The 26,118-nt window shown below is 50.5% G+C and overlaps 1 long non-coding RNA gene across 1 annotated transcript; it reads right to left on the bottom strand.

Annotated features, from left to right (window-relative positions):
* Positions 1-879: 879 nt before the first annotated feature.
* LOC144144740 (uncharacterized) lies at positions 880-25,839 on the bottom strand. The gene is made up of 3 exons (XR_013317327.1): positions 25,741-25,839; positions 4,489-4,726; positions 880-1,351 (listed from the first exon to the last, which is right to left on the bottom strand). It is a non-coding gene; the product is annotated as an uncharacterized LOC144144740 (long non-coding RNA).
* Positions 25,840-26,118: the final 279 nt, after the last annotated feature.

The following is a 26,118-nucleotide window of genomic DNA, read 5'->3' as shown; positions in this document are numbered from 1 at the left end:
AAAACCTGGCTTTGCATTCAAAAAGTCACAGAGCTTTTGAACCTTTTGAGGAATGTGTGTTTGCAGGTGTTTGACTTTGTGCACTCTGAAGACCTTACAGATCATGCGATCGTCACGCAAGTAAATGGTGCCCCAGAGGATATGAACCATGGGATGCTGACGAGGATATTTGCAGTGCAGAAAGTGTGGGCAGTTGAGGCTTACAACCATGACTGAGCACTTTAACAGTATTGTGAGCAACAGCCAAGCTTCCAAAGTGCAGTGCTTTATCTCTAGTATTTGAGAAGGAAGCTAATGCAATCTAGTCGCTGAAACTACTTCGAATGACTTTTTCGGGTCATCATGACCCATTTTCTTGTGGTACTGTGGTACTCATTCATTATAACTGATGCAGGACGACTCCTCAGTGTGTTTATAATGTTTGTCTAGAAGATACCGTGGCTACAAGACACATTTGCTGGGTCCCTCTACTGGGTCTTGTAACCACGCCTGATTCTTTCTTGTAACTCTATGCATTTGCACAGTGTTCAAGATTTTGTTCTTGCTTGCATAGTGACAACACGCTAGCTTCATCTTAAGCATTCCAATAGGGGATCAGGGGATCAGGGGGAAAGAAGGCCGCATAGCGCTATACCACCGCCCGTTCACCTTGTCGGTATATTTTGAAAATGTCGGTATACTTAGCCAAGTCATGCAATTTGGTAAGTATGATGCTCCCAGAGTCTCCAATTTTGCGACTTTCGACGGCAACTGAAATTGAGCGACACTACCCACCGAAGCCATAAAGAGGCTTGTGGTAAGTTTGTACAGACGAGTTTTTATTCGGAAACTTTTATTTGCGAAATGACAGCTAGTTAGAACAAATAAATCCAACAGCGGCCGCCTAATGCCGCGGTCAGTGTCAAAAGGTATATTATGGTCCCTGCTCTTGGCAACACGCCTGTCGATCAGTACAGCAAGATGTCGTTTGTAAACTCACCGAACGTGAATAACTTAGGAAGCTCGATATCTTTGGTAGGGGATCCGATGCAATTAGCGCAGACAGGCCTCCCGTTCTGCGAATCACGATCTTGGGTTCTCTTCTGCGGATCGTTCGCTTTGGTCCCGGTCTCCGGATTATTCGCTCCAAAAAGTGGAACTTCGGTCACAGGGACGGCGAGGAGTGTTCTTGGCTGATCCGCAGTAGCTCGTCCGGGCAGAGACTGCTCCCCCTGGCCCCGCAAGATGCCCTGAGGGAGTGTGTCTACACGCTTCAGGATGAGTGAATGTGGAGTGCTCGCGACGGTCACATACTGGCGAAGGGGGGCAACCGCGCCTCCGGCCTCCACCAGCCGTCGGGAAACACGTGCGGCTGCAAAAAAATAGCAAGAAAAAACATATTAGCACGGAGAGCGAAAAAAAGGTACCACCAGAAGATTTAAAAAAAGAAAAAAAACGTTAGAGGGGAAGAGGGAAACAAGAAATGTGGGCAGATGAGAAAAGGTAAAGAGCTTAAATGCAGTTCAAAGGAAGATAACTACAAAACGTGGAGGTGACTAAAACTGCACCCACGCACTCCGTCCGGATGGTTAACCAGTGAATGTGCTGAACACGTACTGCCGGTGTTTACCCAGATGTTATTCTTTATGGTTCATAAGGTTCTTTCATTTTTTTCGTGCGTAATTGTGGTATTTTATTTCTTTGAAGCTCCTGCTCGCGGTCTCGCTGATCCTTAGCTGCCCGCTCCTCGAAAGTGCGTGTGACACGCGGCCTACCCACTTCGAAGTAGCGTGCGGCGGGTGTTTGCATTGCCACGTTAACGCAGCTCCTCCCGTACCGCCAACAGCCGGCCACCCCTGCCTGCTGTTCTGTCTTCATCTGGGATTTGCGTACTAGGTCGCTATGCTCGCTCTCTGCTCCGACTAAGATAAACCGAGCCACGTACCCTTGCCTTATTTCTAACTCATAGTGTTTTTGCGCTTCTTAGTTTTTTGTGTTTGTGATTTTTCTTAGCAATATAAAGCTTCGCTTTAAAAGTGAATGGCATACTGCTGCAAGAAAAGGAGGAAAGAAATTAAGCGCATAGCAATATAAGCCTTCGCTTTAAAACCGATCAAAATACTACTGTAAGAAAAGGAGGGACGAAATAAAGTGCAGGGAACCTATAATCGTCACCAAAAAATATCGCAACGCCTGGCGATAATAGCCGAGCTAATACTATACGGTTATATTTACTGAGGGGTATAGAACGTATGGCGAGATGCAGCTTGCCATCACCCCGACCGTAGTGCACCGGAAATAGTTGGGCAGGCTAACGCGCGAGTGCACACACTCGCTCACGGCTCACAAATGAGTGGGCCCAGTTGAAACTCCGACATCAAGGCTACTTGCGACCTTCACGTGCGACGTCTTTGGAAAAGTTCGCACGGAAAACATGCCCCAGACGCTTGTGATCCATTACAACGTCCCAACGGCTGGCCCTGCAAAAATTGCCGGAAGTAATGTAGGGTGGAGTAGATGGCGAGCAACTCATAATCGAAAACATTGGCGCTGCTTGCACTGGTGGTGCAAGGCTGGAGAAACAGCAGAGCTGGCGGCCCCTCTACCTTCGACGGAGAGCCGGCTGTTTCCTTTTAGATTTATTTCACAACTTGCCGCTGGAAGTTCTCCATGACTGGTAAACCCGGATAATTTTGTTTGGAGGCTTTCACGTATCCCCCAAAGTGGACCGCGTTAGCACGCCCGAGAACCGGCGATTAATTCCGAAGTCAACGCCCGCGCAACGAACACAAAGGAAATAGTGTGCGCCCGGGATACGATGATAGCTCAATCGGATAGACGCCGGTTTCATAACGCGAGGGGTCCAGGTTCGATTGCCACCACGGGAGGTGTTTCCATTGTTCCCTACTCGCTGCATGTGTTATTGTTCCTTGACACTGCTAACCCGTACACCCCTCGGGCCTCTGGGGTGGCGCAGAGCTTACGTTGGAGGTTTCACGGCGGCAAAGGTCACGGCTCCCATTCCCGGCACCTCCCTGAACATATTTTTTTTTCGATGCACGCACTCCCAACCCCTGCTCGTGGGCTCCTTGCCTTCTCGCCACTTTCTCTAACAGTTCGAGGTTTTCCGGTGCGACGAACGCATATTACTCGGCCTAAACAACTCCGCTGTTAAAACCCTGTAGCGAGGCCTCTGAAGGTTGTAACTCCTGTGGTAACAAACCCAGTGAGTGCAATTTGAAGTCGATTTTGTGCTGGAGAACAGCGCGGAAGGCCATGCTACAGGCATTCACCTTGACGTGCCTGGCACCATCAGCTTTTGGATGGATGGGATGTACCGAATCGGCGGCAGCTTGTTTAGCCGCCTTGAAAGCAGCTTGAGCTTCGGGAGACCAGGAAATTTCGGGTGCGAGGCTCTTGGTTGTGTGAAGCTCATTCAGTGGGCAGAACCGTTCGGAGCAGTGCGGAATAAAGCGGCGGAAGAAAGAAATGTTACACGTTCCTGACCTCACGCTCAGGGGCAGGTACCACATGTTGCGCCATGGGTGGGAGAAACCTACTCGAATCGCATCGCATCGTTTTGGAATCCCATCGTCCGCCACGACTATAATAGCCCCTGCTCGTAAATCAATCAGTGAGTGTGTTGGGTGCGGCACATCGTTTATAAAGGCGAAACTGCCGCGTTTCGCGTCGGCACTGAAGTTTTAAATACGGTAGCATTTCTTGGGCTACTTAGGCCAGAAAAGTGTCCTCTGTCCGCCTGCAACTGGAATCATTCAGAAATGTTACTGGTGAGCCTGCTCACCAGTGAAATGAGTGGACACGTAACTGGTGAGGGGACGAGGAGTGGACAGAGGGAAGGTGAGGAGAGACCGGATATAGGACGTAAGGATAGGGAAGAGAAAATTGGTAAAAAAAGAGTAGTGGGGAAGGGAATGGGGCAAAAAAATAAACAGAAAGTACGAGGGGAAACACAATGTAAGAGAATAAGGAAGGAGAATGATTTTAGAGCAAGAAATGGGGAAGGGAGTTTGACCAGGATTGGAAAGGAGGAACGAGGCACGAAGAGGGTGAGGGATTAGGAAGGATGATGGAAACGCGGGGGATGTAGGGGAGCGAAAGAGGGCTACTTCGGAGGGCAATTATAAAAGTGAGACTTTACAATTGGAATGTCGCCGCGTTTAGACGTTTAATCTGCCGTCCGCTAAATGGCGGGATCTAGCGTGCGCGCGATTGAGAAACTACGTTAAAGAACCGTCCTAAGGCAATTATGTACACATGTGAAGAGGAGAAGCCGTACGGACCTCAAAACGCTCTTTTGTTCTTCTTTTTTTCTTTTTGTTTTTGGCAAGTGTGTTTGTTTCGGTCATAGATTTTTCCCGCCGTATGCGCTTTTGTCGAACTTTGGAATATGCACAGCTCACGTTCGCAACAAAACATTTTCACCCCGCACATACAGAAACATTGTTGTGAACAAGGAACCAGCCCACGTCCGTGTTACGCACTAACCTGCTACGGCTGCAGCTTCTTCATAGCCCCTGTGGGATGGTCCCGGAACTTGACTCGATGCCGCGCCAGCGTCCCCCAGCGGGAGTGTAGCAGACTTGCTGAGGCGTTTGCAAACGCCCGCTCTTTTGCCACCCTTGGCGGGAGTTTTGCCTTCACGCTCACGCTGAGACTTCAGCGGCGACTTGTCTGGACGACCAGCCATCGCTTTTCTGGTCTTCTTGGGTACCTATTCGTCAACCTGCAACGCCAAGCGCAGAAATGCAGGTCACGTAGGTGGACAAAAAAACTCCCACTTCCCCTCGCGGGAACCCCTGTGTAGATGCGACGCATAGGGGGTTCACGTTGCAGCGTTGGACAGCGGAGGAACGGCGCTGGAACGATGGAGCGGAGCGGCGCAGGCACCGCGTTTTATAGCGCGCATAACGGTGAGGGGACGCGCCGGCGCCATTGCGTCTGCCGCGGCTATGACACAACACAATCCAACACAATCCACTTTAATCCAATCCAATCCAAATCCAATCCAATCCAATCCAAGCCAATCCAATCGAATCCAATTCAATGCCCCTCGCTGGAGAGTGTTCGCTATCGGAGAGGAGAGGGGGTGAGCGGCGGAGAGCGCAGCTCGCGCGGCGAGGAGAATGGGGGAGGGGCGGACGCCGACAACAACGCCGACGACGCCGGATGCAGGGACAAGGCGAGTGAATGAGATGCAGTCGCATCTAAAAAGAGGAAGCAGCGGTACGCAACGACAGATTGCCTCAGCCTCGCTGTATTGGTGGTAATGTTCGAAGCGAATTGCACAACCTTTGAGCTTGCAGCCGTTTTGATTGTTACCGGTTGGGGATAATCAGAATATCTCGGGCTGCCAGCAGGCATTAGTCTCCCGGGGAGAGGGAACATGCTTCTCAAAATTCTCCTCTAGACTTTTGACCCAGGTGGATTTCATTATGTTTGTACCATATTGTAAACGTTTACTGCGCCTCATCTTTACATATTCCTAGGCACTGCGTCTCTGCCCATGCAATACAAGACAAAGAAAGGTGCATAATGGAGCAGCAACGCGACAATGAACGTATAGTTCAGGTGAGTAAGGTTAGCAAGAAAATAAGAGATACTAACAACAAGGCCTGGGCTTTACAAATAAGCATCACAAATTATCTTGATATTTTGATGCCGTATATTTAAAGATTGTGCTTTTTCTTAACTCGTTACGTTCAAGGGGCCATCAAAACAAAATACAATTTTCTGAAAGGGGCAGACAAGCGATTTTTGTGGAGTGTATGTTGTCTAGCTAATATAACTCCCAGCGTTTTATATACTGGGATAACCACACAGAATTTCTAAATAGACAGTCGGAAATAATTTAAATTTTGCACTTCAATTTTAAAGTGCGAAAGGTAGTGACACGTGGTGTCTAAAAATGACACCACGTTACGTGTGCAAACAACTCCGTCGATTTCAACGCATGATTCAAAAACCTCCGCAACCTCAACGACGGGGCCATGGCGGCCCTCACGGCTTACTTCAACCGGTGTTGGCGCGCGGGAACCCTCCCGCGACAGTGAAAGGCAGCCAGAACGATCCTCATCCCCAAGCCCGGCAAGCCACCTGGCATCGAGAGTCTGCGCCCGATATCTCTCACATCGTGCGTGGGCAAGGTGCTCGAGCACGTCCTCAACAACAGATGGCAGCGCTACCTCGAAGACGAAGGCCTCTACCCCGACGCCATGTTGGGGTTTCGTGAAAGGCTCAGCACCCAGGACGCCATGATCCTGTTACAACACGACATCCTTGACGTGACCGTCCCTACCCAAGACAACAGGGCGGTGCTGGGCCTGGATCTACAGAGCGCCTTCGACAAGGTGCGTCACTCAGCCATCCTAGCGCAGGTCTCGCGCCTGGGCCTGGGGGAGAGAACATACAACTACATCCGCGACTTCCTGTCGCACCGGACGGTGGAAATACAAGCGGGCGACCTGCAGCTACCAGAGAGGGAACTGGGCAGCGTAGGCACCCCCCAAGGCTCGGTGATTTCGCCGGTGCTCTTCAACCTCGTGATGATTGGCGTGGCCCAGCGACTTTCGGGGATCCCACAGGTTCGCTACACCATCTACGCCGGCGACATTACCCTGTGGGTACCCGGAGGGAGCGACGGCCACATCGAAACGACACTACAAGAGGCAGTCGACGCCATCGGAGACCACCTGGCCAACACCGGGCTGAGGCGTTCCCCGCAAAAGTCCCAACTGCTCATCATCCCACCACCGGGCAGGTACCGCAAGAAAGCAGAGGAAGACTCCACCACGATCACACTACGCACGAGCGACGGCACCGTCATCCCCAAAGTGAGCAACCTCCGCGTCTTCGGCATGCTCCTCGAAGCAAGCCGAAGCAACGGCGCCACGGTCGACCGCGTCATCACGAAGCTGGGCATCGCCACCCGCCTCATCAAACGCATATCCCCAAGACGTCACGGAATGAAAGCGACCAGCCTCCTACGGCTGGTACAATCCTTCGCCATGAGCCACGTGGCCTACGTAGGGGCCTTTCACCCGTGGAAGAAACACGAGAGAGACAAGATCAACGCGGCCATTCGCAAGACCTACAAAGCCGCGCTGGGGCTACTCAACAGCACCAGCACAGAACGACTACTGGAACTGGGCCTCCATAACACCCTGGAGGAAATCAGCGAGGCCCAGAGAACAACGCAACTCGACCGCCTCTCATCCACGAGGGCCGGTAGGAATATCCTCGAACGGCTCGGCTACGGCCGCGGCCGAGCGGGGATAGAACCGCAAAACACACAGAGCCTCCCAAGAGAGATGCTCCGACGCATCAAGGTACTCCCGCTGCCCTGCAACGTCCACCCCGATCACAATCCGGGACGCAGGGCGGCCAGGGCCAAGGCCCTCACCGAGGCGCACACAAACGACACGGGACCCCTCTACGTGGACGCAGCGAGATACCCAGACCGCCCGAACACCTACGTGGCCGTGGCGGTGAAGGCTACAACTGGTGAAGTGTACAGAGCGTGCAGTGTCCATGCTCCGACCGCCTTACAGGCAGAGGAGGTGGCGATCGCGCTCGCGCTAACACACCCGCGGTGTACCACAGTGCTCAGTGACTCGCGTTCGGCCATCGTGAACTACGCTAAGAACACAGTGTGCGATAGGGCAGTGAGTACAGTGCAGTGCCGTGCAACGTCCGGCGAGCTGGCGACGCCGGTCACCCACATCCGCTGGTTCCCGGCGCACACGAGCGTCGAAGCCAGCAGGCACCCCAACCGCAACGAGACAGCGGACGCCGCCGCGCGAGAACTTTCCAACCGCGAGGCGCCCCCCCCCCCCCCCCCCCCCCGCTCCTCCCCGGCGGACGGGTACCCAGAAACCGAACAAGAACCCCTCGCGTCGTACGGGGAAATACTACAGTGGTACAGGCTCGGCAGGCGACTCAAGCCGCCCCCCCCCCCACCCCAAGCTCCCCAGAGCGGAAGTCGTGCTAAACAGACAACTACAAACGAACTCGGTGATCACCCCGGTGCTGGCGCGCCACGTGTGTCCAGAGGTCTACGAAAGTGTGCTGTGCAATGTGTGCGCGAGAACGAACGCAACGCTAGCCCACTTGCTTGCTGTGGGGATGTGAACGACACTCGCTGGAGGCAGACGGTGCAACGCGCCTGCCCGAGGACATTGCGTATGCCATGAACTCGGGTGAGCACGAGGTGCAACGACGAACTATCCAGCGGCTCGAGGCTGCTCTCGCAGGGCAGAAGCGCAGGGAAGCGTCGTCGGGGGGTCGGCGGGTCAACACCCGAACACCCACCACGCACCGACCGCGCCGACGCCCGCGAGACACTGCTTCGGGGACGACCTTATACTCGTCTAGGAAGGGCAGGCCCTGCGTGGCCGAGGCACCTACCCTCCGCAGGAACCTTCAATAAAGTCATTTTCTCTCTCTCTCTCTCTCTCTCTCTCTCTCTCTCTCTCTCTCTCTCTCTCTCTCTCTCTCTCTCTCTCTCTCTCTCTCTCTCAAAAACCGTATCAAGAAATAGGATACGTTGCACATTATTGTTGTTTTAGCCGGAGACAAGTTTTTAAACACCTCTTTTCATCTCACGTGCAGTTAAAGGTGTGTTGCCGCAGGGCTCGCTGTCATGGTTGCTAGCATTCCTTCTGGCGGGACACGTATGGCTGGAAGATAAAAAAATTCCGATAGCATCAGTTCTAGGGCGCTATCGGCAATACCATTTCGGTGTTAAGGTGTTTAAGTGATCCCCTTTTATTTTGGATGAAGCAAATATTCTCGACAAAAATCCCTTGTCTGTCTCTTTAACTAGTCTTTCGTATCAAACGCAGCTCCATTGCGGCCGCGAAAAATGCTTTAGTGGGCCGCACTAAGGCGCCCTCTACTGTAGGGTCACAGCGTCGCCGTGCCTCGTAACCGAGTGAGTGAAGCGAGCTCCGAAACAAAGAAAGCAGAAGAGGGAAGTGTGCCGAAAGTGTGAGAGGGAGGGCAATATACCGAGGCGGCGCGAGACGGTCTCCGGCAAGGACGCGCTATGAGACAAACGAGCGAACGAAGAAGCCAATGAAGATGAAATCCCAGGAAAGAAGAGAGTGAAGATTGGCGAAAGTGTGAGGGGAGGGCAGTATGCCGATGACGCGCCGCAGAAGCCCAGGACGGTCCTTCGTCGTCCTCCTCGTTGCGTGGCTTATCCAAAAGACGTGATATTTGCGCGGGAGGTTTAATCACAATTGACAGCAGTATTCAAGCACAAATTTCCCATTGGGGAGTACCGAGATATCAGCTATTTTTACAGTAAAGCTGCACACATCTACCAAGCCAACGGTTTCATCTCCGTGGGCAAAAATGCCGCGGCGCCAAGGCCTAAATGCCGGGCGCATGCGTCCGGCTAATCATGCATACAGCACACAGCCCAGAATCTGTTTAAGGAAACCACAGAACAAGCACCGAAATTGCATTATGAATGATAAGCCGCCTGTGAACAATATGACCCCCCCCCCCCCCCCCCCCCATGTGTTAATGGTGAACATCATGTTTGCAGATTATCTTTGAAGGATAGGCAGGACTAGTGTCACTAAATACAGCAGTTCCTGTCCTAGGCGCCGAACGCACGTGTTAGCCTAGGGAAGACCCAGCATTTGCCGCAAGACAAGCCGAGCGTAGTGTCGGTACCGCCACTAAGGCAGGAAGTTAGCAACGGCCGCCACTTTGGTGTTTATCACTGTTGCGAGATTGCCGCATCTACAGCCTCGTCGTTAACATCGACACGGTCGTTTGTTAACAACACTACCGAAGATGCAGCAAAAGGGCATCTTAGAACCCACTTCCGCTGCTGAAATGCTGTTACAGCGTTATATTTGATTCCCATTCGGAATGACGTTAGTCGAGCGTAGCGGCAGAGCAGGGAGAACAAGATAGGTCTGTACAGTTGACAAAGTAAAATACGTAAACAGGAAATTGGCAGCGCCCATGAACCATCGCAGTGTAAACAAATTCCGCGTTATGCGAACTGACCAATGGTCACAGCGGCGCCCGGAACACCAGGAGAAAAGAGTGCCGATACTCTGTACACTTATCTGGTGACACTACCCCAGCGCCAGCGACAAGCCCGCCGAGTGCACGAGAAACATTTCATACTTTCTTTCATGACCATCTGTAGTGGTTTACCACGGCTCTGCTGGTAAAGGAATAAAATTGGGATGGCGCCCAGCTTTTTTTTTTAACCGAGAAAACGCGAGCACTATCGAGACACTCTCCAGGGCCGGCTTGCTCGAAGCCAAATAAGACAGACTTATTCGCCGTCTGATCTAATTGGCAGCATATTTTGGAGGTCTTATGTTCCCTAGGCTATAAGACGCTTTCCGAAAACCTATGACAGCGAATAAGAGTCAAAATAAGCATGCAACGAGACTATGAATAAGCTTACTCCGAACAGTCTTATTCACAGACTTATGCTGTCGTGGTACTTCATTTTATCATAAAGATTGACTTCCATACCGTGAAAAACGTCGGAAGAAGAAGTAGAAGTGGCGAACTATGCCGAGCCGCGGCCGCCGATCGTCTGCTTCCAACAAATAAATGCCTGTTCAGCGGAGACCGACGCCTTTGGAAACCCCTTCGCCACACAGGGTGGCAAGGGACGTACAACGCCGGCGACAGAACCCGCAAGGCAATCCTAATTTGATTTGGCAGCGATGGTTTTGGCAAACCACTGTTTTCAAGTTTCGCTGCGCGCTATGGGCATGTGCTTGCTTTGCCCGGGTAGCACAGCTTTCTTGCTCCCTCACGCCAAACAAAGATGGAGAGGAACGATCGTCTGCGGCTTAATATATGTCCCAAGGTGACATCCGGCGGCTGAGTGCGCGGTGTGAATGTGGGATCGTCTGCTATGTCGGCTGTCAGCGGAGTGGCTACGAAAAGGCGGCACGGAACGGACGGAACAAGTTAAACATCATGCCCATTAACTCATAAGCAACAATTAGGCGTTCGCAATAAAACTATAGCGTGAAAACAAAATTTTGCACGACGCCAAAATATTAGCCGCCTGCAATAGCGCTCTGCCCGTGATGGTTAAAAAATCGCGTTTTCAAAGAGAAACTGCGCAGACTCCGCGTCTTTCCTTCGGTCCTTTCAAAAGTGGCGGCTACAGAGCTGACTGTTTGTGTTTGTGTTTTGATTACGCATTCTGCTTAAGCGATTGGAGTGTTTTTCCCGTAAAGCATGCATGATATTAACATTCGGCTATGTTCCAGAGCGCGATTGTTTATAGCGGCAGCCCTCGATAAGCGAGCAGCCGACTAGGCAGCGGGATCGTATCGCCGTTCACGGCGGCGTGAGCCGTTGGGGTGCTCGTTGCATCCGAGTCTACGACAAGGAACACGAAGCCAATTCGCAACTGTGTAATTCACTGTGAGATGAAGAACACGAGTCGTGTTGCGACAACGTAAGACAACGTGGATGCTTTTCGCGCCAGCCGTGTGGGTTTCTAGGGCCTACGCTTCGTAGCAGACGATCGTTGTTTATGACGTTGTTTACGGGGCCGTGCGACCGAGGCCGGCCGGCCCGGCCGCGTGAGTTGGCCTACCAAGGATGGTGGATCAGTGCAACGAATTTGTGACGAGGCCCAAATACGCCGCCTGATGGTCAACATTTCTTGAATTTATCCGGTCATGGTTCGAAATAAACGCTTGCCCAACGACGGCGACGGCATCAAGCAGTTTTGCGGCGTATTCCCCGCTTTTCCTCCCATCGAATACCCTCCCTTACTCGTCTAGGCATCGCCTCCTTTACTTCTTTCAATGCCTGCGGTATCGCGCCGGTTCCCATCGCTACCAAATCGCCGGCCTATTTCACTAACCCACCGCGCGATGGCACAAGTGACCGCCTAGGCAGCGGTTGCTGGCGTGAGCTGATGGCGGTTTTTTGTGCGCGACTTTGCTTTCGGCTGACGTATATTCTAAAATAAAACTCGTTTTTCTGCGTTTTTGTTGTTATGGTAGATCAATTTGGTCTTTTCCAGTGCTTTATTGTGCGATGATTAAATGAACATATTGTGTTTCGCACGTACAGTTTAGTGGCCCGCTTTAACTGTATCAGTTTTGTCGCTCTTTGGCGAATCTACGGGCTACTTCGATTAGACAGGTGTAACTACATACATCTAATCCGTTTCCCGCACTGTTTGATGCTCTCATATGTTCTGAATGTTTGGGTCTCCACGCATGAAACAGCAGCGGTGTAGCTGTCCATGTGATTGGGTAGCGATAGGATTGAATCGTATCGGACAGGACACATACGTTTGTTACAAATTGAAACAAATAAAACGGCATCAAGCAGATTAAAGGAGTACTGACACTAAATTTCAAAGCTGAGATAACTATGTAGAACGCTTCTTTTTTATCAGGAGATATCTCTCAGCAAGTTTCAACAGCAATCTTTTCAGCAAAACATATTTAAAATCCATTTTAATCTTTGCCGCACGAGAAAGCCCAGAGCGGACCGACATGACATCATCTGCTACTTGCCCCAAACTGCCGACGTCGGGGTTCCCGTGACGACGCGCTGGCGGTCGTTGGCGCGCGCTGCTCGGGCGTGTGTACACGTCATGGGTTTGGGACTGACGTCATGCTGCCCGGGCCTGTGGGTCGAGGCTATGGTGGGTCATAGCCGGTCTGGGCGCGCGCTCGCTCGCGTAAGGTAGCTCGCGCGCGCTTCCAGAGCGACAGCGATACGGCAAGAATGGTGACGTCACATGATACTTCCTGTCATGGCGGCCGCTCGGCGTTCGTTTTGTCGAAACCGAAACTGACACGAATAAACGACGCCGTAAATGAATGTTCACGCTGCGCTCGACCGTCTAATCTGTCATTATATAATTGGTGGGCTGGTAGGCACACATAGAAGCGAAAAAACGTAACACCAAAATTTCGTGTGAGTACTCCTTTAAGAACAATTATAAATGAACACAAAGGAAACAGATGTGAAGACAGAGTTGTCAGGTTACAATGCGAGTGCTTATGCGTGTATGCATGCGCGCCTGCACGCGTATGGTTGGAAGGCTGATTTTCAAAGCTGCAGAACTTTTCCTTAGAGAGGGTTTGTGGAATATATCCTTCTAATGGCATTCTAGTCCATCATATCGAATGCATGGTTGGTCAGCAACGGTTTTATACACTTTCTTCATATGAGTTTCACCAACTCTCGCCAATGACCTTCGTCATGATTTACGCACACCAAGACTGCATTGAACGCTGTGCTTCAGTCATGCTTCGAGGGGCTTCCCAAGCGACCGACGATCAGAAAGTATCGTGTCAACAAACTTCTTCAATCCATGCACCAGTCGCACTAGCTGCTCCGTTGGATATGACAGCCAATCTCTGTCCTGGTGAGATATCAGCCCGTCCGTGGCACGGCTTCCCCTTGGCTTCTTAAAGGGACCCTGCAACACTTGCAATCGACTACTAGTAATGTATTTTGGGATAAAGTCTATTGTCCCAGAAATCTCCTCCCGCAAGAATTATGAAAATCCGTTCACAATTAACGAAACTACGCGCGATGAGAAATCGCGCATAATCGTTCCCTCTCAACTCGACCGCGGGCAACGCGACGAAAGCTGCGCGCTCTCTCCCGGAGAGGGGGGCAGCTCGCGGCGTTCTCTTCGGGGGCCTTCGATGTATCACATGCCGGGTAGTTTTCTCCTTTTCTCTGCAACGCGGAGGGGCCTATTTCCGGTCTGGTGCCACAAAAAAGCAGGCATAGGTGCCTGCTCGCAAGTGCGCGCTCGGGCTGGTAGGGCGTTTTTGAAGCAATAAACGTTTGTAGTCGAGTGGTCCCGTTGAAAGGGAAGTATTGAGCTCATCACTCAAACTCCGCGCGCACTCAAAACACAAAAGAAACGGCAAAACTGTGCCTACAGGTTCAGGCATAGAAGAGGTCCGTACACAGCGATGACGACGACGGAAATGGGAGAATCTACCCGCGAAGTTGACCAGTGACAGCCGATCGGGCAGCCATGGCCTATGTGACGTCCCTCAGGCCATGCATAATGAGGACAACTGAAGAGAGAGCGGTTTGTTTTTCCGCGTCTTTCACATCGATTTGCGCGCTCACCGCTTCACGTGCACGTGCAATATTTGGCTCAGGTATTCCTGGCAGTGTAATCTAAACGTTGCGCAGGTTTACTTGCACTGCTCAAAGAGTGTTGCAGGGTCCCTTTAACCAAAGCAACGCACTTGTCACGCATGATCTTCTCTGCAACAGCACGAGCTATGTATCCTCTGAGGAATGAAAGCGCGGCCATGCCTGCTGTTAGAAGAAAAGGTGTCGCCGATGGGCAGACATCTCGGAGATCCCGGTACTGTGCACGTTGCTTCCAACAAAGGCCCGGCTTGAGCAGAAAGATGCCGAGCTGCTGAGATTGATACTTTTTGATGAAGCCGGGATTCCGGTCTTCAGCATTTTTTCGATGCCGCAAAAGGGTGCTCCGTACGTCCAACTTATCGGTACAGCCAGCGCAGCGTCGCGTTATTCCGAAGAATGATTCGATTCGGTCGCTAGAAAGTTTCCTCGTCAAAACAAACTGAAACCGAAGCTCACTCAACAGAAGCCTGATGCATTGCACGTTAGAGACAATGGTGAACACGAGAGATGGTAGATCTTCTTTGTGAGAACGTTGTCGTCTGAATTTGTCTCTTTGAGGTTTTCCATGTATTCGATGAATACAAGTTCAAGGAGTGAAGACGTGGATCGGCAGGTTCAGAAAATTATTTGGTGTCTGGGTTGTTTTGGTGGATCTGCTGTTGGCAATTGCTCACATCCAAAAGCATAAACCACGTGTGCATTTTGCTCATGAACTGGACTGTTCAGCCGACACTTACTAACTTTGCGCCACAGGTGTGTCCTGCCTGGTCTTTCGTGAAATTCGGGGCAGCGGTTAGAGCGGGCGAAAACACTTGTAGTCCATTGTGGATCCCCATCTTTTCGGTGTTCGATGGATAAAGGTGTCTTCTGGTGAGGAACCGGACAGGCTTCACACTGCTTCCCCGCGGCAGCTCGTAGAGGTCCTTAACATACGTCGATGATATTTCTTGCTTTTGTCCGAAGTCCTTGGATAAAAACTGTGATCGGAAATTCTTGATGACGGGACTCTGGTCAAAATCTAGGAACAGTGGCCTAGATTGGTCGGCCGGATGGGCTGCTTGAGTTTGCAGCTGCCCTCGAGAGAATATTTCCATCGCTGCAATGATAGCTCTGTGATTGTCCGTAACCAGCCGGACAATTTGAAATCCAAGTTCGTGTGTTTTTTTGATGACATGTCTGACGGTTTCTGCGAGCAGCTCGCCCGTGCAGCCCTCCGTAAAAAATATCCCTCGGGAATCTTAAATTTGGCGCGCAACCCGCAGAGCCAGAAGCAGAGAAGTTAGTTGGTAAGTTCACTTTTATCCGATGTAGACAAAAGGTGCTCAAGATACTTGCCCTCGTCTACATCTCCATGAAACACGTCTCTTTGTTTGCGGTGCTCAGCCTCTGCTGAATCCTCATCTTGTCCACGTCAAGGCTGCAGACCTTTGCCTGCAATGTTTGGAGGCACTCGAGCTCGGTGTTGAGCGTTTGCTTCACCATATCACTAAAACCGGTTTCTCCTGAAGCGTTTTCCCAAATACCTTTATAACGTGGTGCGGCATGGAAGGCAAATGAAGTTCTCAGTCCTGATGTATTCATATGATTTTATTGAAAGGTTTCTGAGAAAGGCGCAATGTATGACAGTAATTTTGCTCCCAGCTTGCTTTTTCGCATCGCAGCTGACCACGTGACCCATGATGAGCCTTGCTTTTCATTGGCTTGGTGCGCGGCATTCACAATGCTTAGGAACTTTACCACGTTATTATCTTCTTTCAGCCGAGCAAGCTCCTTTTTGTAGGCATCAACACTTGCTTGCAACCTTTCACTCCGTGCCTTCCCTGCTCTTTGTTCATCTGCGATTTTTTTATCTCCAAGTGAGCTGCCGAGATCTGCCTTCGTACCAATGGTTCACAGGGCTCACGCAGGGTGAGGCGTTGCTGCCATCGTTTCTGCCTCATCCATGTCAGTTTCGCATTTTTGGCAGCCGCTTAAAGGCGTGCGTTTGCCAAAAATCTTGATTCCCTCCATACCTGTGACTTGGCCCTGCGTTGAACATGCTGCGAATGTGGCAGCATAACGTGAAGTGGCTGGTGGTAACGCAAACGTGGATGATGCTTTGTGCGTAGCACTGGTCGATATTGCTTTTTTTATGCTGACATCGCTTCTTGCTGCTTTTTTTCTTTCCAGCTTCATGTACGAAGGGTAGGGCCGGAAAATACTACGCACAGCATTTTGCTTCAACCTACGCCTTTTCTTGTCACTCCGAATGTCTTCCGGCCGAAAGTGAAGACTGCAGACCACTGAGTAACTGGACGTTGAGTTTGGTTCCCCGTTTTTCTAGAAATGTTGTATACCCATTATGCTTTCACGGCTTCGTCCACTGGGAACTCATGGTAGGAGACATTTGGCTCCTTCTTCCGCATGCTTGATGTACAGAATTGGACGCAACAACATCGCATTCTTCGACTGTAAATGCATACTTATTTCACGTGCAAAACATTGTTGCTTGATTAGTGGGCAGGCATTCCTGACACGGCGTTAACGACAGGTATGCTGACACGAATCTAGAATGCTCAGTGCGCGAATTGCCCGCGGATCGTCTGCTACCATGGGACATAGCTGCGGGCCCACTTGGACCGTAGTGGGGGGGGTGGCGCCACCGCGCGGAATCCAGACGCAGTGGGAGAGGGCAAGGCGGGCACGCTTTGGGTGACGCACAGGCATTGCAGTAGTACAGGAGGCGATAGTCTATATACCCACTGTGCCTATAGTCTTCAATAAGACCACTCTGTACCCTGGCCTGAGTGCTTTCGAGCAAGCGCACTAGTCTGCCTCTTATTCGCTGACTTATTGAAGTCTGCGAATAAGACTGCACTGCGAATAAAACTGCCAATAAGCACGTTTGTTCGCGCAAGCAGGCGAAATTTCGGGTGACAGTAACGTAATATCAGCAGCACTGACGCAATTTCAGCCAGTAGTACAAACAGTTTTTGGTGTGCTAACTGTACTCTAGCATATGATCAAGGGGAACTAGATTCCCACTAATACTTACTCCAATCAGCCAGGCATGTTTCTTGGCAGTGGATTAGGTCAGCGGCTGCAAATCGCACGAACAAGATTCGATGACGACATAGAGAATTCGCCCGAAAGTGGCAAGTTGCCGTGCTTCACATGTTGTCCTTAAACGGACACTAAAGTGATTTGTCAACATCGTGGAATTACTTGCGAAAATTGTAATCTTGAAGTCCCTAGGGCATGTTTTCATTCCTCTCGCTGTATTTACGCGACTTTATTTGATAGAAAATTCAACTCGACTCGAAAGTGCTTGCCTATCTGGAAATTATTCGCGAGTTGCGAAAGAAAGCAGTGGCTGAATTCATTCACAGCTCGCAAGAATTCCCTGATAGAGCTTTTGTTCTTCTTGCAGTTAATATTTTTGTGCTTGGGCAATACTTTCCACCTTTGCCGATTTTCTATGAGGGTTCGTATGACGCTCACACGAGATACAAGGCTTGACTTGAATGCGTTATGCATGGCTTGAATGCGCTATGCAATTTTGTTCCCACACATTCGTCAATGGCGTTGACGCGACGGTGCGCGAACACCGGTACTCTAACCATAGAATTAGCAGTGCCGTTGACAATGGGCCACCGAAAAGTTCTTGTTTTGCAAACAGCTGCACACCTCGGGAAAAGATTGCCCAGTGATCACGCAAAGCCCCTAGTGCAAAACCAGTCAATTTTCATGATTGCGCTGTGTACCCACAATGAGCGGATAATGGTTTTTGAGATCTCAACAAATGTAACCTCAGACTCGATCCACGGCCTTTGAGGCGCTCTCCAGCGTGAAACTCTTGTAGCGTTCTGTGACGCCTGCACCAGCCCTATAAAGTGGTCACTGACTTCCCCTCCTCATTCGCTCTCCAGTCTGCGAGGCGTCCAGGGTGAGAATCACTGCTCTCGCTCGCCTTCATGCCAAGTTCTCGCAGCCTTGCTGCCAGTTTCGACGTCGCTGCTCCCGCTAAGCTCTTCCAGCCTACGTTCACTGCCTTTTTTTGCTACTGAACAAAATTTTGCCTCGCTGAATACATTGTGTTTTGATTCCTCGCAATTGTGGGACAATTCAGGCTCAACTGGTTTAGCTTTTCTCGAGCGGTCGCGTATATCGAATTACATGTTAAAACAATTTTTTTCGCCGTCTCGCTGACTTCGTTATAACAAGGGTTACTGTACTTTGTATTTCCGTCTTCCACAACGCTGTGACTATTGTAGAGTGTTCTGAAGCCCTAGGTGCATTGTTTCGTAATTTGCAAGAATTTCGCGATGGCGCTTGTGTTTTTCGCAGTTGATATTTTTGTGCTTGGGAAATATTTTTTATACTAAATTCACCATTTGTCTGCAACCTTCATCGCTCCACAAGCGAGGTGGCAGCAGGCATGCAGGCTGACACTGACGCGCCTGCGAGTTCTCGTTGGCATGGGGCTGACACAAGTACCGACTGCTTGCGGGCACGGTGTAGAATTAACCGACCCTCTGCGCGGGGCAAACACGCCACTTACGACACAGGGGCGAGCCAGGCTATCTCCGAAGTTTGGGGCAAAGCGCCTCAGATTTGAGCGTATCGGATGACATGGAGGGCTATCAGCCACTGCATACCTTTCGGCTAGTGAACGCAAACGATTCTAAGCGGTGCAGCCAGGCTTATCTGATGAATTCTACAGCCGAAAACATGGCAGAAACGCGGTATGCTGATTCTTGAGGGATCGAGAATGCGCAGCCAACAATAACATCAGATGCCAAGCTTGCTGTTTCACAGATGCGAAACCGAAACTGGCTTGATTTCTACTCTTGGACACGGTCTAATTACATCTCATCTCGAATAGGCGTCACTGCTATTAATTGTTGCGGCCGGCGCCAATGGCGCATAGTATTTTTTATTGTTTCATGCTTTTAAAAATTGAATACATCTTTACGACCGGACAGACGATAAAAAGTGTGTATTTGAGCAGCTTCATGCTATGCAAACAACAACAGAATTTTGACAAATTTACTTCAGTGTCCCCTTAACACATGGAGGAAAGAATACTCAGGAGTGGCCCTTAGCATCTCAACTCATTGCTAAAAGTGTGAAGGAAGTGACGCCATTTTTGTTGGGGCAAATGGACAGCGTTGCCTAGTTGTTTACGGCTGCGGCGGCTAAACCTGACCAAATGCAATGGACAATTTTTTACGGCGCTTTGACCATAGCTGCCTCGCTACGCTTGCAACACAACGCAGTCGCTACGGCAAACGTTTTTAGATTAGGCCAGTTTGAAAACTTCGCCGTTGGAGGCGGCCCCAACTCGTATCACGCAGGTATCACGGCCGCAGCGGCGCTGGCGTCACCTCGAGATCGGCGGAGCGAGCAGCCGCCGCCGCCGGCTGCTGCCGGCAAAAGCCTCCCCGCTCTGCGTTGGCGAGAGCCACAGTCGGTGCTTTGCTTGCTGTGCGTTTATTCATTGTGAAGCGAAGCGAAATTCTTCGCAGCTGAGACGCGTAGTGCACACCGCCGTGCTGTACGGACCCAAACACTGCTCCCGTCGTCTGCGTTCGCTTTCGCGAGGCGCCCGTACCGCGAAGCTGTTATCAAACCAGAAACAGCAGAGGAGAATGGGGAAGAGTGCTGAGCTCAGTGGGCTCGTCGGTATGGCGGGCGCGGCTTCACAAATGTGACGTCAGGGCCTCTCCAAACCTTTTCTTTTCTCCATGCCTTAACATCTCGAATGTTTCATGTTCGCCATTTTATTGCCATCACGATTATCAGGACAAATGAGTCTTTTTAATTAATTAAACTGGAATTAGCCTTCGTGGCCCTTTTAAGGGCTCCGTATTGCAGAAAAGCCGGTGCCGTCAGTGGCGATGACTTTGACCGAAAAATCGGGGTGTTCGAAAAATTCCGTATCGCCACCTTGTGGTGCAGACTGAAACCCCCGGGATCGTAAGAAGCCACCCAACGGGTGGCGTCACAGCAGAAGCGGACATTTTTCACAGCTGGCGGCTGCCGTGTGTGACTCAAGAGCCTGGCAAGCGAACTAGTATCCGACACGAACGTTACTAAATAACGCTATCGTATTCCTCTCCTAAAGACAAAGCTTAAGCACCATCCAATTTTTTAAAATTTAGAAACGTCCTCACACTCTCACGGTTTTGATATGTTCGGTCGTCTCTTTTAGATGCGAAGCATCTCATGGTCGGGGCTATGTCCCTCCTTTGTTGTTGTCGTTGTTGCGCCGTCCACACCCCCACTGCGCATGCTCGGCTTACTGAATGCCCGGTCCCTTCTATGGCTCCTGGAGCGACAGTGTTGCCGGTGTCTTCCTGGGCCGGCACGAGACGAGCACGCTTCCCCTTTAAGGGCTCCTGGAACGACAGTGTTGCCGGTGTCTTCCTGGGCCGGCACGAGACGAGTACGCTTCACTCGCCTTCGACGTTTCACCGGCGTCGGCAGCGGCGTCGATTCGGCGGATCTCGGCGACGGCGAGTCTCGGCGGGCTGTGATTACAAGCAGTCCACAACCAACCGGGGAACGTGCATCGACCTCATCTTCAGCAACTTCAGGGTTCATCCACTACAACAGCCCTTGACTTTACATTACACAGACAATAAGGTGGTCATAATCAAAGCGGAACGCCAACCACAGCTCGACGTCACCTACGTTGAACATGATGATGATAATGCCTAAATAAAGACAAACGCATACCACGTACAACGTCTCTCTCTCTCTATCTCTTTAATGCCTCTCCACTCTAACACACCCCCCCCCCTCCAATAAAATTACACCATCTTAGCGTAGGGGAATCCTGAGTAGTCTGCGAAAAAGCCATGGGGTCAACGCAATTTCCCATTTCGTAGTTCCGGTAAGTGAAAAGTGTGGTAGTTACCATGGAAACCAAACGGTAAATATAACGGTAGCTACGTACCTCAACCTCACGGAAACGACGAACTGAAAACTAATGGGCACTTGAATCAACCCAATGCCCGCTTCGCATACTACTCAGTGTTCCCCTACGGGAAGATGGTGTAATTTTTTTTTCAACATTTTCTTTTTAAAAGTTGAAATTTATATCGATACTCTTACTTTGTAGGAAGCAGACTCAGTTGTGGTGGCTGATGAGGCTTCCTATATTTATTTGGAAAGCGTCGGCCCGGCCAGAAGTGAGAGCGAGTCCCCAATTCATGTCGCGACCGGCGCAGAGACAACCAGCCACGACAGCGTTTGGGCTCGAACTGATTTTTATTTTTCGATCGCGAGCGCACGTGAGCGTGCGCCTCGTGGTTCCGCCTTCGTCGTCGTCGTCGTCTCGGCGCGGCGCTACAACTTTTAGTGCCCACAAACCGTGCTATAAAATTCCACGGTCACTCATCAACTCAAGAGACATCGGCGGAACAGGATCTAGACGCCAAATAAAGCGTTGAAAACTTTATCCAATTTTATCTAAGGCGCTGTATCAAGGTTATTATGAATGAAATAGGTGACGAGGCAGTGGAAGTGATAAGCGATATATGTACTTAGGTCAAGTTGTGACCCCGGATAACAACCATGAATGGGGTGGAGTGCATTCGGCAGGCACTCTCAGATAATGAATAGCAGCCTACCATTGCCCCTGAAGAAGAAAGTGTATAACAGCTGCATCTTACCGGTACTGACCTACAGGGCAGAAACTTGGTGGCTCACTAAGAGGGTTCAACTTAAATTGAGGATGACTCAGCGACCAATGGAACGGGAGATGATGGGTGTAACATTAAGGGACAAGAAGAGAGCGGAGTGGGTCAGGGAACAAACGCGTGTTAAGGACATATAAGTAGAAGTTAAGAAGAAATGGACGTGGCAGGGTATGTAATGCGAAGACCAGATAACCGTTGGTCATCAAGGGTAACAGAGTGGATCCCTAGAGAACGCAAGCGTAGCAGGGGGCGGCAGAAAGTTAGATGGGCAGTTGAGATCAAGAAGTTTGCAGGTATAAATTGGTCGCAGTTAGCACAGGACCGGGGTCATTGGAGAAGCCTTTGCACTGCAGTGGGCGTGGATAGGCTGGTGATCTAAGGCGAGAATAAATGACGGATTGCACACTGTGAAAGGGTTTTCCCGCTAGAACTTTCATTTTCACTTCCTATGACTAAGAGATTTACACCTATCGAAAACACCAGCTCGGAATCTTTGATCAAACCTCCCAGAAACCCTGAGCGTGCAACAGCTCAGCAACAGTAACAGTGCGTGAGCACGTAGCCCTAGTCCGTGTTCTTGCTTCAGACAATGAAAGCGACTAGGATTGGCCAACTTGAATCTACCAAATTCCAGTGTAAAAAATGAAGTGCGCTGTCCGTAGCTGCTTCCGTTTCGGATGCAATCACGCTTCTACCAGAGACACAGCCGTCACCGCAGCTCATTAAGTCGCCCCTTGCGCCAGCTTCAGATCCATGCTGATTTACTGCACGTTACTGCGCTGTGACATTTGTTAACCGCCCTACGGCTAGCAATTAACTTTATTCTTGACTTGTACCGCTATTAGCTCCAGCTGCTACACCACGAAACTGTTTCAATAATCGGCTAGCTTCACTAGCGTCAGCCTATCGCGCATGTCGGACGGATCGTTTCATAGGTTAAGTACGGAGCACTAGCTTTTCAGTCGCCGCCGTTTTTTGCTTTTTCTCAACATAACTTGTTTCATGAAGTATGAGTTGAAACTGGCATGAGTGTTATGGACGAGGCGTTCATCCTATTGGAGCTAAATTGTATCTTGGGTGAAGCTAAGTGGTTTGGGTGGGCTCGGTGGCTGGGCCATCTCCGCACCTTGTGTTTGTTGTTAGTTCAAAGCGGGGACGAACAGAAGTGTTTGGGATCAGTACCGCAGTGTTTCCTCTCAAACCTTGATGATACGCCTCCAGCTCTATTTCCGAACCTGCTAAGCCCGCTCTGTGAGGGCGAATTTATTGCTACATTTCAGGCGGCGGCACCGCTCGTGTGGCCAAACGATCTATTTCTGTGTCAGAGACAGATCACCTAAAGTTTGAAATTGCCGAACTTCCCCTGTGAATGCCGCGTGGAAGTTGGCAATCTGTCACAGCAAAGGGCAGTAGATCTTTTTTCTTGCTGTTGGAGGCGATACGCAGCAGCGAATTCACAGGTTAATTCACACCATGGGGAACGAGCTTAGCCCAGTCTTGTTTTTCACGGAGATGTACACGACATTTATCATTCACGTGTTCTACAAAGCCTCACTCATTGCCGTGACTGACGTACAGCCTCCCAAATTTTAATAATATCACGGAAGCCACGACCGATCGGCATGTCAGCGCCTTATCACGGTGTCTATCGGCGAAATAGGCAAGACTACGCGCACGCGCATAGAATTATCTGCAGTATGAGTGTCGTCGGCTACGCTGTTCTCCTTAGAGCAACACGCCCCTGTTTTTCCTATGCATGGGCGGAGGCCGTATCGCCCAACGCAGGTTCCGCCAGCCACCAAAGCTAGCTTAGAAGCGTAAAAATTGCTAATCCACGTCCCCTGCAAGTGATATAAAAGAAAAATCGAACGTGCATTGGAGACGTGCGTGTGCTTCAAATCACAACGGTTTTTTTGTAAACAAAGTTTTGCCGATACTGTGGCAGGGGGTATAGCGCTCTCATGGAATCAGCGTGGCAGACGATGCCGACAAGAGAGGAGAGGGCTTTTTTCGCGTGTGCTTACTCTCGCCTATTTCCCAGGCGGCCACTGTGATAAGCCGCTGGCATGCAGATCGGTCGTCGCTTGTGTGCTATTAAAAAATTACACCATCTTCCCACGTGGGAACCCTGAGGGGATGCAAAGCTATGCAATCTGGATCAGCTACTCGCCGCTGGCGTTTCAAAGCGGCTTCTCATTCTCGAAGCGGGGAATCCGCTGCTCGACGCTGCCGTTTACGTTCGGCGTCGCGAGCTCTCCTCTGTGCAGCCTTGTCTTCGGAGGTGCTCGCGGTTCTGACAGTGTGCTGACTGGCGCTAGTTGGAGGTGTGCCAGCCAGTTCGCTGACGGAATCATTGGCATCCATTTGCAGTCATCGGACGGCGCAGCACCGAAGAAGCAACTGAGCAGAGTGCTGACGGGGTTTATTTGCAGAGCAGGGGAGTGGAGAGGAGGAGCAGCGCGCATGCGCGTGATTGGACTCCTGGTGGGGAGAGGGGAGAGGAGGAGCAGCGTGCGTAGCGCACAGGCGGTGTGGAGAGGAGGAGGGGAGAGAGTGGTGCTATCACAGGTAGTCTGGAGAGGATGAAAGGTGCGGACGCGGGATGACGGAGGGTCGACTAAGAGATGCTTTGCATCTAAAATTAAGAATCTGTACTATCAGGGTGCAAGCCCTCATCTTACGACATCAGCTACACTCTACACGAGCGGGGGTGCCGTACACAACGCTCTGCGTGTGGGCACGCGCGGCATGTCAATATTCCTGCATGCCTTGCGGCTCCCACGCGCATGCAAAAATAAAGAACACGTAGGGAAACATATCTTAATCCACCTCAGCCCCAGCTAAAAATTCGCAATATGCAGGCTGGGCGCTATATCGGTTCGGTGGCTGCACCACAGAACAGTACTGCAACTCGCGACCGTTCGCCCCGTTGATATGGAAAGCTCTGTTTTTTTTTCAAGAAATAAAGTTTTTACTGTCTCGTCTATCTTCGGAGCCGGAAGTGCTGGGGATACTTAACTTTTGAACGCGTTGATTCCGTACACTACTGCTATAACCTTCCCGAGGTGAATCACTTGATTAGGTGTTGTGCTGCTTAAGTCAAGGACGCGGTTTGGATCACGGCAGCGGCATCCGATTTTTTATGGAGGCGTAAAACGGAATTGACTGTTTGTCAAGACTTCGCCTCGTTTTAAAGGTTGCCAGGCGGTCTAAATTATTCCGGAGCCCTCCACTACGACATATCTTATGGCCCAGTTATTTATTCGGCGGGTTAAATCCTCCCAACTTGAATTTTTTGTTTGCAGTGCTACTGTAGGGGGACAACACAGAAGATAATCCAGTGCCGAATGCTGCTATTTTCTCAGAGTAGCAAAGAAACGCACACCAGGTGTTGGTTCGCCTAAGTGTGCCACGTTTCTTCTGAGGTATGAAGTCAATACGCAACCACTGACGGTTAAACAACGGGTTAGCGGTTAAACCGTTAACCGTTAAATGGTTAACGGTTAAGTGCAATGGTTTAACAGAGTTATGAAAACACTGACAAAATCTTTTAACCGTCGTAGCCCACTTATTGACAGTAGCGACGAGTGCAACCAACACAGCTCCTCACATCGAAATGCTGGAGTTCCTGTTTCACGATAGTGGAAATCGCTGGTGACCTGACACCCAAATATTTTATGATCTTACAAGTACTAACCATTCTGAAACTTTCCGTAAATCTAAAGTACTAATTCATAGCTTTTGCAGCGAGCACGTAACGCTACTAGCGATCTGAAGGAAGTTGAAAGCACACAACGGCTCGGCCGTCACGAGCCGGGCCAGCAGCGTCCGATCGCAGTAGTATTTACATAATAAAAACTAAATAGGTGACCCTTTAAACTGTAAAAACATAAAAGGCTGAACTTACACGATCATTTGGAATTTCTCTCGTTGCTTTCACCACAAGTACATCTACCACTTTTCCCGGCTCGTACTAAACGCGGTTCATTGGCTCACAGCGGTATGTCTTCGACGAGGTGTTTCAAATCGCCAAACACATCTCGTAGTAATCTGCACAGCATCGAGCACCGTCAAAAGCTAATGTAACCACGTACAACAGAATATGTGCACATCTGCAATCTACACCAACGCATGTAGTTTCCCTTGAAAGGACGAGGAAACGTCTAATCTCGTTTTTTAAAATCCAGCAGCAGCACACTCAACCAAAACGTGCCAAATCCGGGCTGATCTCTTAAAGTTGAATATTTTTAGAACGTATCGGGAAGACAAAGGGTGAGATGCTTTA

Source organism: Haemaphysalis longicornis, unplaced genomic scaffold (assembly GCF_048455015.1).
Source record: "Haemaphysalis longicornis isolate Haplotype H1 unplaced genomic scaffold, Haemaphysalis longicornis Haplotype H1 scaffold_7, whole genome shotgun sequence".
NCBI lineage: Eukaryota > Metazoa > Arthropoda > Arachnida > Ixodida > Ixodidae > Haemaphysalis > Haemaphysalis longicornis.
This window is presented reverse-complemented; position numbering and strand designations above follow the sequence as displayed.